The sequence below is a fragment of the Asparagus officinalis genome, chromosome 5 (genome assembly GCF_001876935.1).
Source record: "Asparagus officinalis chromosome 5, Aspof.V1, whole genome shotgun sequence".
NCBI lineage: Eukaryota > Viridiplantae > Streptophyta > Magnoliopsida > Asparagales > Asparagaceae > Asparagus > Asparagus officinalis.
This window is the reverse complement of record NC_033798.1, coordinates 104,400,120-104,409,233: the sequence shown is the minus strand read 5'-3', so window position 1 is coordinate 104,409,233 and position 9,114 is coordinate 104,400,120.

The following is a 9,114-nucleotide window of genomic DNA, read 5'->3' as shown; positions in this document are numbered from 1 at the left end:
GTTCTTCCTCTTTTATATGTTTTTTTTTTTTTTGTTGCTCCCTTTCTTTTTTCAATTTTCAATGAATGAATGATTTGATGATGAAAAGAAGCCAATGTTTCAGAGGGATGGGCAGGACTTGTCTTCTGCTGCTGTACTAAAGTGATTGATGGAAGAAATATGCCCCCCCTTTTGTTTGTTTACTCTCTATCAATCACGCGTTGATAATGCTTTTGAAAGCTTCACCGGGTCAGAATTATTTCCTCTCTCTCTCCCTCTCTCTCTTTTCAAGCGTGGTGAGAGGAGCGCAAATGGAAAAGGGGATCAATACCTTGAAGTGAAGCCCTTTTCTTCTTCTTCTCTCTCTCTCTCTCTTCGCCTCTACTTTATCGCTGGAGATCTTTCATTTCTTTCCATTTTCATGTGCTTGCCTTTGTCCCCGTTTCCCTTTATGGGTGTGAGAATCGGAGATGGGTTTTAGACTTCCGTACTGGGGTTTGCTTAGATTTTGCTTTGGTTGGTTGTGAGCTTGCCCCCATAAATGCTTAGGTGGTAAACCTTAGCATTGGGCCAAAGCCCAAAAACAAAAAAAAAGAAAAAGAAGAGGAACTTCCTTTAATAGAAAGAGAGAGAAAATGGATAGAGTTCGTAATAACACGAAAGAAGAAAGGAGCGCGACAGTGGATTCAGCCCTCCATTAATGGATATACATGTGATAGAAAAGGTGGAAGAGGAGAGAGAGAGAGCAGAGAGACGGGGAGGCGGGCGGAGACTCTGCTGCCTCTGCTACTGCTGTGCAGCAGCAGCTTCGGCGAGTGGAAGAGGAGGGGCATTTTGGGAAAAAAAAAGCAAAATGCACAGTGAGCATTGCGTGCTTCTCTCTCTTCAGAGAAGGGGCTCTGACAGAGGCGCAGAGATGCAGCACTCTCTCTCTCTCTCTTGTTCATCGGGGCTCTGACATTGCCAGCTGATGATTTGGATGCACACTTATAATTAATTGGGAATGTTTATTGCTAATACGGGGTCTAACTACAAAGCTATAGCTTTACGGGGTTGATGAGATGACGGTGTTGATGTGCTATTTTGGGAATCCTGGAAAGGGTTTCCAGCTTTCTGAAGATGGAAACGTATAGCGTCAGATTTTTGCTAGCAGCGGTGCTACTCTGTTTATTTAAAAAAAAAAAAATTTACCTCTTTGAATTTTAAAAAAGAAAAAACTCTTTGGGGCTGTTTGGTTACTTTCCTTCACTTTCCATAGATGATTTTCCTTCACTTTCTTGTGTTTCCTTCACTTTCCTAAAAAATTTTTCTTGTGTTTGTTTCGCCCAAAAATATGTAGTGAAAGTACTTTACATCATTTTCTATTGTTTGGTTCAACTTGAAAAAAGAAGAAAATATGTAGTGAAAGTACTTTACATCATTTTCTGGTGTTTGGTTTAAACTAAAAAATTAAGAAAACTTGCTTGTGGTCACCATGGTAAGATTACCACCCAACATAATAGTTGTGCTCAGAAAAGGCCATTATTTCATTATCTGCCTTGCCATAAAGTTTATAAAGCAATGTTGGCTGCAATATATTACCCCGCCAATATATTGCCCCGCCAATATACTGTTGCTATAAACTTTGGCTGCATATCTTAAAAATAGCCCATCATCATAACACAAAATATGCAACACAACCAAAGGCCAACCAAGAGCTGAAACCAAGGCTGAGAGCAAGTTGAAACCATCACATTAATCACAAATATGGATCCTTCGAACCAACACAACAAAGAGCTGAAACCAAGGCCAAGTGGAACACAAATTCAGACTCAGCAAAAGCCAACACAACAATTTAGCTCCATAGACCAAGCAACTGAAACCAAAGGCCAGCTTCTAACTTGGATCATCAACATGGAAACAACAAACCAAACAACCAACATGGAAACAGCAAACCAACACAAGCAAGACATGAAACCAAGGCCGAGAGAACACTGTCAGACTCACCAAAAGCCAACCAAGGCCAACATGGAAACAGCAAACCAACACAACCAACATGGAAACAACAAACCGAGAGAACAAATTCAGACTCACCAAAAGCCAACCAAGGCCAACATGGAAACAGCAAACCAACACAACCAAGAGATGAAACCAAGGCCGAGAGAACAAATTCAGACTCACCAAAAGCCAACCAAGGCCAACATGGAAACAGCAAACCAACACAACCAAGAGATGAAACCAAGGCCGAGAGAACAAATTCAGACTCACCAAAAGCCAACCAAGGCCAGCATGGAAACAACAAACCAACACAACCAACAAGGAAACAACAAACCAACACAACCAAGAGATGAAACCAAGGCCGAGAGAACAAATTCAGACTCACCAAAAGCCAACCAAGGCCAGCATGGAAACAGCAAACCAACACAACCAACATGGAAACAACAAAGCTAGTTCAACTGGACATGAATCTGAAACATGGAAACAGCAAACCAAGGCCAAGTGGAACACAAATTCAGACTCGCCAATATTAATATCATCTTCATTAGCAACAAACCAAACAACCAACATGGAACCCCACTTGTAAACCTGTCAAACAACCACAGGCCAACACAACCACGGAAGCTGCACAAAAACTGAGCTCAAAAGGGCCAAACAAGCCAAGATGGAAAGCAAACCAAAGCTCATAAGAAAGTATAGAAAATGTGCTCAGAAAAGGCTCTTTTCTTCATTATACAATTGAATCTTTTTTTTAAATTAAATGAACATGCTTTTAATCACAAATTAAAGAGAGAATACCTTGAAATAAGGATAGTATAGAGGGTTGCTAAGGATCTCCTGTGGAACTTCATTCCGTGCTTGTCTTAAAAAGCGTGGTCGTATGTGGCAAATAGCTTCTAACACTTTGTTGAAATACCTACTCACAGTCTCGCCAGATCTAATGAAATGTGACCTAATACTTCGATTTTTAGTTTTATGCCCCAAAATATTCAAAGTCATAGCAAGTTGCTCCTCCACTGTAACATGTCTTGAGTCTCGTAATAAATCGTTGCTCCTCAATATCTCTGCAAGCTTCATAAAAGCACCACTTCGCATTCTAACATAGTTGACACAACTATCACTAAATCCATTATATATGCGATCCAGGTGTTGTTTTCTATTTTGATATTGTATTATTTTCTCTTCACTAGGACCTGCACGTATAGATCTACGTCTACTTTGCATTCTCCTCATGAATACCATAACCATAACCAAGACAGATAGTACAGCACCGAACACATATTAACTACGGTTTCTTCATCGAGATCACCATCCATCTAAAATACAAACGTCATATTAAAGCAGATAGTAACAGTAAATGAAGATGGTTGTCTAATTATATTGCTAAGGTCCTACTTGCAAAATAAAAACATGTGTTGATTGAGGCATTAAAAGAGACGAGCTTTCATGATTTTGTCACACGTAATCATAAGTATCCTAACCAGACTACACTACTCAATTTCCCATGATATATCCATTTAACCATATATATCATAATATGATATACCATTTCATATTTGACAAGTTCAAGATGTGCATAACATGATTTGAATATCAAGATACCAAATAACAAGATACCAAACAAAGAAATCAAACAAATGATCAGGTCTATCTATCCATCACATAATTCACAAATCAACATGGTAGATGTTCCTTTGCAAAACTTAATTTCCCACACCCTTCAAAGTATGTCAGGTATCATTTTTTCCTTTTCTTAACGAAATCAATAAGTAAGTGTGAGTCCCTGTTCTTCTTTTCCCCTTTTCTTTACATGACAGAGATATGGTAATGATCTTATTGATCTTAAACCTGATATGATCTCCGAACCCGAGCAAAGATCCTGAACTAAAACCCTAGCTCAAAAATATACTTGGGTTTAGGGTTTTTTACCTGAGTAGCGCCCAATTTTCTCAAGAACAGCGATCGTCAGGCCAAATCCCCAAATCAACCAGGCGATCGAGAGCTGAATCGTCAGGCCAAATCGTCAGGCCAAAACCTCAAGAACAGCGATCGAGAGCTGAATCGTCAGGCCAAATCGTCAGGCCAAAACCTCAAGAACAGCGATCGAGAGCTGAAGGAGCAAACAGTCGTGCGAAGAGCAGGTGGCGGGAGAAGATGGAGGGAAGGAACGGCGCGGTGATCAGAAACCTAGGGTGAAAGGGGAGGGGAGGGGGGGAAACGAGATTTGATCACTTTCCACCAAAATCGGGGTTTTTGGAACGGAAATGATCTTTCAGCAAATCGCCACTTTCAGCCCCATTTTCATTCGCCGCTCAAAACGAACCAAACAACCGTAAATGAAGAAAACTGACAGTTTTTTCGTCGTCAGTTTTCAAAACAGCCCCTTTACGACACTTTCAGCTCAAATTTGAGCGAAACAAACAGCCCCTTTATGGAATTTGAGCAGGGGTGAAGATGAATTGAATGTTTAGATGCTTTGTAGAAAGTTCACTTTGTAATAACTACTGTTTAATATAACAGTATCGGGATGATTGCGATTCATTCTTCATGCACCTAACATAATATATATATTAGGCAACTTAGTTCGACTTTTTCACTCAAGATGAATTAAAGTTTTATTTTTAAATGATAGCTAGAAGGTTATGATCAGACATCGATTTCTCCATCATTTATCCACGGCGGAGAGAATCCGAATCTTCGAAGAGATCTATGTGAAACACTAGTTCTTGTGGAGATCAGTTAGGGGCTCTTTGGTTCCTTTTTTTTGGGTGGTAAAAGTGAGGAAAGCTGCCAAAAATGTCAGCTTTTTGGCAGCTTTCCCCTAAAATCACCCCTTAAAAAAGTGATTTTGGGGGAAAACTGTCAAAAAACTGACATTTTTTACAGCTTTCTTCTCTTTTACCACCCAAAAAAACCTATCCAAACAGCTTAGTGTTCTTACGAGGAGAAAGATACTTTAGCTATGGGCTTTTTGGAAAATGCATGTGTAGAAGATGTTCATAAATAAAAGTTCGTGTGTAGAAGATGCGGACGTAGGGATAGATAGGTTCAGTGTTAGATTTGGATCAGGAGTGGAAATCCTTGTAGAGAATCAATTTTATGATGATGACGTGTCATCTAAAGCACGAGAAAGGGAGATCTCGAGTTATTTGATCAAAAGTTAGGCTGGAAACTTTGAATCGTTTTCCGAAGCATTGGTGCCAAATTCCCCGCTAACTATAAGACAATTTCTAAGAGTGAATTGGTGTTACTCATCTCTATTCTTACTATTTTATTTTTGAACTGGTATGCGAGATTTTTATTTCAAGCTTACTTACTACCAGAGTAAAATAGAATTCACGTCATCAAGTACGTATCATAATCCTAACACGGTCTATTGATACATAATGCTATTTTAGGCTTAGCGGCCTATAGTTATTTGGGTTCAAAGTCCAACTATTTTATGAAACTAAAAAGGTGACGCTACAAATTTAAGGTTTTCTTGTAACTATAGGTTGTTAGCTTCCGGGGTCACATTTGTTTTTTTATCTTGGGAGTAGGAGGTATTGTAATCCTCGGACCATAGTATCAGGACTGTGTTATCCTAAAACTATTTTAGTCCAACACAATGTTTGTTTTCACATGGACTTACATTCAGACTAACTTAAAATAATCCAAACTAGCGTTTGGTTTTAGAGAGATTATGAACGTTCTGACTAATATCACGACCAAAATGACTTTTTAACTGTCAACTGAACTAATATTGTATTAATACACATATACATTTAGGAAAAAAAAAAAGTCGAAAATTGGGCATGATCTTGTCGAAAAATTGGATTTACTGTCCTATACGTGTCACGGTACAAGAAACTACATATCTATTTAGGAAAAATAAGTTGCAACAAACCACAACATATAACTAAACACGAAATCCTTCCATTAAATGTATCAAAATAATACTTTCACATAAAAGGGTTCTTTTCCATATTAGTCTCCCAAATCTTTCATAACTGAAATTGGTGGTGTTTTGAAATTACACCATCTACTAAGTTAAAAAAAAATGCATTAACTTGATAAGGTTATCAAATATTCTTATCATTTTATTGTCCATTCACATCACATATTTTGTGTACTCACTCTCTGAAGTTTGATTGTGTCAGTCGAGATATTTAAAGCACGCGCTTCGATCTCTACAATAAAGCGTTACACGTAGCTTGAGGTATACACGTGTGCACGAGATTTAAAACACATGTCTCAATCGGTATAATATAGTGCTAGTAGTAGTTTTGAGGTATGCATATGTCCACGGAGGCAACCATGACATTTTAGCCGAGCTTCGAATTAGAAAGATTTCTTAATTAAGCGAACCCGGGAGAAAAGAACTACTGACACCAATCATTAATCAATACCATTAACTTCTGTTATTATTAGCTTAATAAAAGTCCATCCACAAAGCAGCAACACGCATTCGGTCTCGGAGTAAAGATGGCAACTATTTCTTTTTTTGGCCCGGGGAAGAGATGCTCATGGAAAAATAAACGTGTGGGTTGCGCTGGAAGAATAAGAAAGAGAGTAAAGTTTTCCCAAAATCCTATTCTCCTCAAGGTGATTAGTGCCCGGATTATAAAGGTGAGGGCGGGGCGGGCTTAAATTAGTCTCCCTTTTTGGTATTACGCAGTCCCACTTTAAATAATTTAGGCCCAATAAAAAAAATATGAGATTAAAAAGGTGGGTTTAGACTACTTTAAAATATTATTCTCGCCATCATAAAAACAAAGATGGAGTTGGAGACCAGGACGACTCTCCTTCAAACTAATGAATATCATGTAAAACTTGTATTTTTAAAGAAATCGTTGCGGAATGGTTCTTCATAGTTTCCCGATTAATTATTGCTCTAGATAAATCATCAAAACTTAATAATGATCAAAAGAGACGTTATTATTGCACTACTTAAATCATTTAAAATTTAATAATGAGCCAAAGATTTCATCATTCTTATATTATGTCACCGTCATGATTATCTATAAATGCGTCATGTCAGATTATGCATGCCACTCTAGAATAAATCTTAGACCGATAGACGCAATCTGAATAGCAAAATCTATGTATTACTTTCCTGAATTCGTTTGTAATAATTAAAAAAATAATGTATTTAAACATTTTCCTAAAAACTTTGCAACTTTATTGTGCACGTTTAGGCTGAACTAAAGGAAGGCAAGGGCTATAAGAACTCTACATAGGCAGTCACTTCACAAAGACTTTCGAGGTTGAAGAACTGTTGAGGGCTGGACTATTTCTTGAAGAATGACACTTGTAAAATTAAAAACAAAAGTAAACTCTTTTGATGCAAGATTTCAAGGAGGAGAGCTTCGAAGAAAGGAAGAGGAAGTTGAGAAGAGGGAGAGAGTATGGATGCGACATTTTGATTGAAGAAAAAGAAATACAAAAAGGGAAGAGTTAGGGTCGGCGTTGTCACACTAATCCTTTTCTATTGCCAACTTTTCTTATATTCCTCTTCTTTTATTATAAGATAGATTTATACATGCATTTATATATTCTAATGGGTCTCTTTCTTCCTTTTTTGCTTGTTTATATATCCGATTAGGTGCAAGATTAGATAGCTCTTAGTGTGGCACTTTCATAGTACTATTAGATGTTGTTTTGTTAAGGAGTAAATGAGCTTTCACTTGTATCACCTCAGAAATCTATCTTGTTTATTATTCCGTAGGGCGTTTCTAATTTTAGTATTACGTTGAAAGGACGCTCAAGGTCTATGATATTTTAATTCCTTCTCATATATTTGTCAATTGAACAAGCTCATAGGTAGTAGTGTAGGTTTTTTTTTTATTCTGCTAGAAACCGACTTAAAAATAGGGTAATTATAGAGATCCACATTTTATTCTTAATTTATACATAAACCACTTTTAAAGTTGATTTTTTTTTTTTTTTGCATTCCATCACACCCTAGTCAAATTCTTCACTTAGGGGCTGTTTGGTTGTCATCGATTTCACTTTTATACTTTTCTTTGTTTGTTTTTTATTCCATTGGAATCATAAATTGCTTGTTTGGTTTGCAAATATAACTTTAATTGTTTATTTGGAAAGTGTAAAAAGTGGTCCCTACTCAAATGATCATATTAGTTAGAATTATTTTTATTATTTTTTCCTAACTTCAATGTCAGATTTCTCCTAAAGTCATGTCTTTTTTTATGAAATCACTTTACAAGCCACATCAGCATATAAAATCACTTTACACTATTTTCACAACTACAAACAAACAATTAAAAGTGATGAAAGCTGACATTGGGACCCATTTTTTTACACTTTCCATCCTTTTACATGGTAAAAACATACAACCAAACAGCCCCTTAAAGCCTAATATCAGGGGCTGTTTGGATGCCTTTAGGAAACTAGAGTATTTATGACACAAAATAGAAAGTGGTTATCCACCTCACCACTTTCCATTCGAATGTTTACATTGTTTGGTTAGGAATCTTTGTGAATCCTAAAATAATAGTATTATATTATTTGGATAGTATAATGTAAACTAGAGTATTTATGACACAAACTGGAAAGTGGTTATCCACCTCACAACTTTCTACAAGGTTTTGACTTTTTTATTATTTTTTGGACACATTTATGACATTGTGTCAGCTTTTCAACAAAATTACTCCTAATTTTGGTGATTTTGCTTTCGGTGACACCTCATCAAAAGGTGTAAGCTTTTCATGTAAAAGAGAATTTAAACAAACAATATAAACTGATGAAAGCTGACATTGAGACCCACTTTTTACACTTTCCATCCTTTTACATGGTAAAAACATACAACCAAACAGCCCCTTATCCTTAGAAATTCGGATTCAATGTACATAACTCATTTTTTAGTGTTTAATTATTGTTAAGATACAGCTCACGTATCTTGAACTTAAATTTTGTTAAGTTTATTGTTAATTTTTTAGTGAAAATTTGACTAGGAGTGGTTGATTGCTGCAAAGACCTATTTTAAAGTGGTTTATATACATATATAAATTAAAAATAAAAATGGTTTCCGTACAATTACCATATCATCAAGGTGATTTCTAAGGGGAGGGGAAACCTATAAACAAACTTGTGATAATACATTTAGTTACACCATCATGACTTAACAATTATGTAAGTATTTATTAATACTTTGGGGCC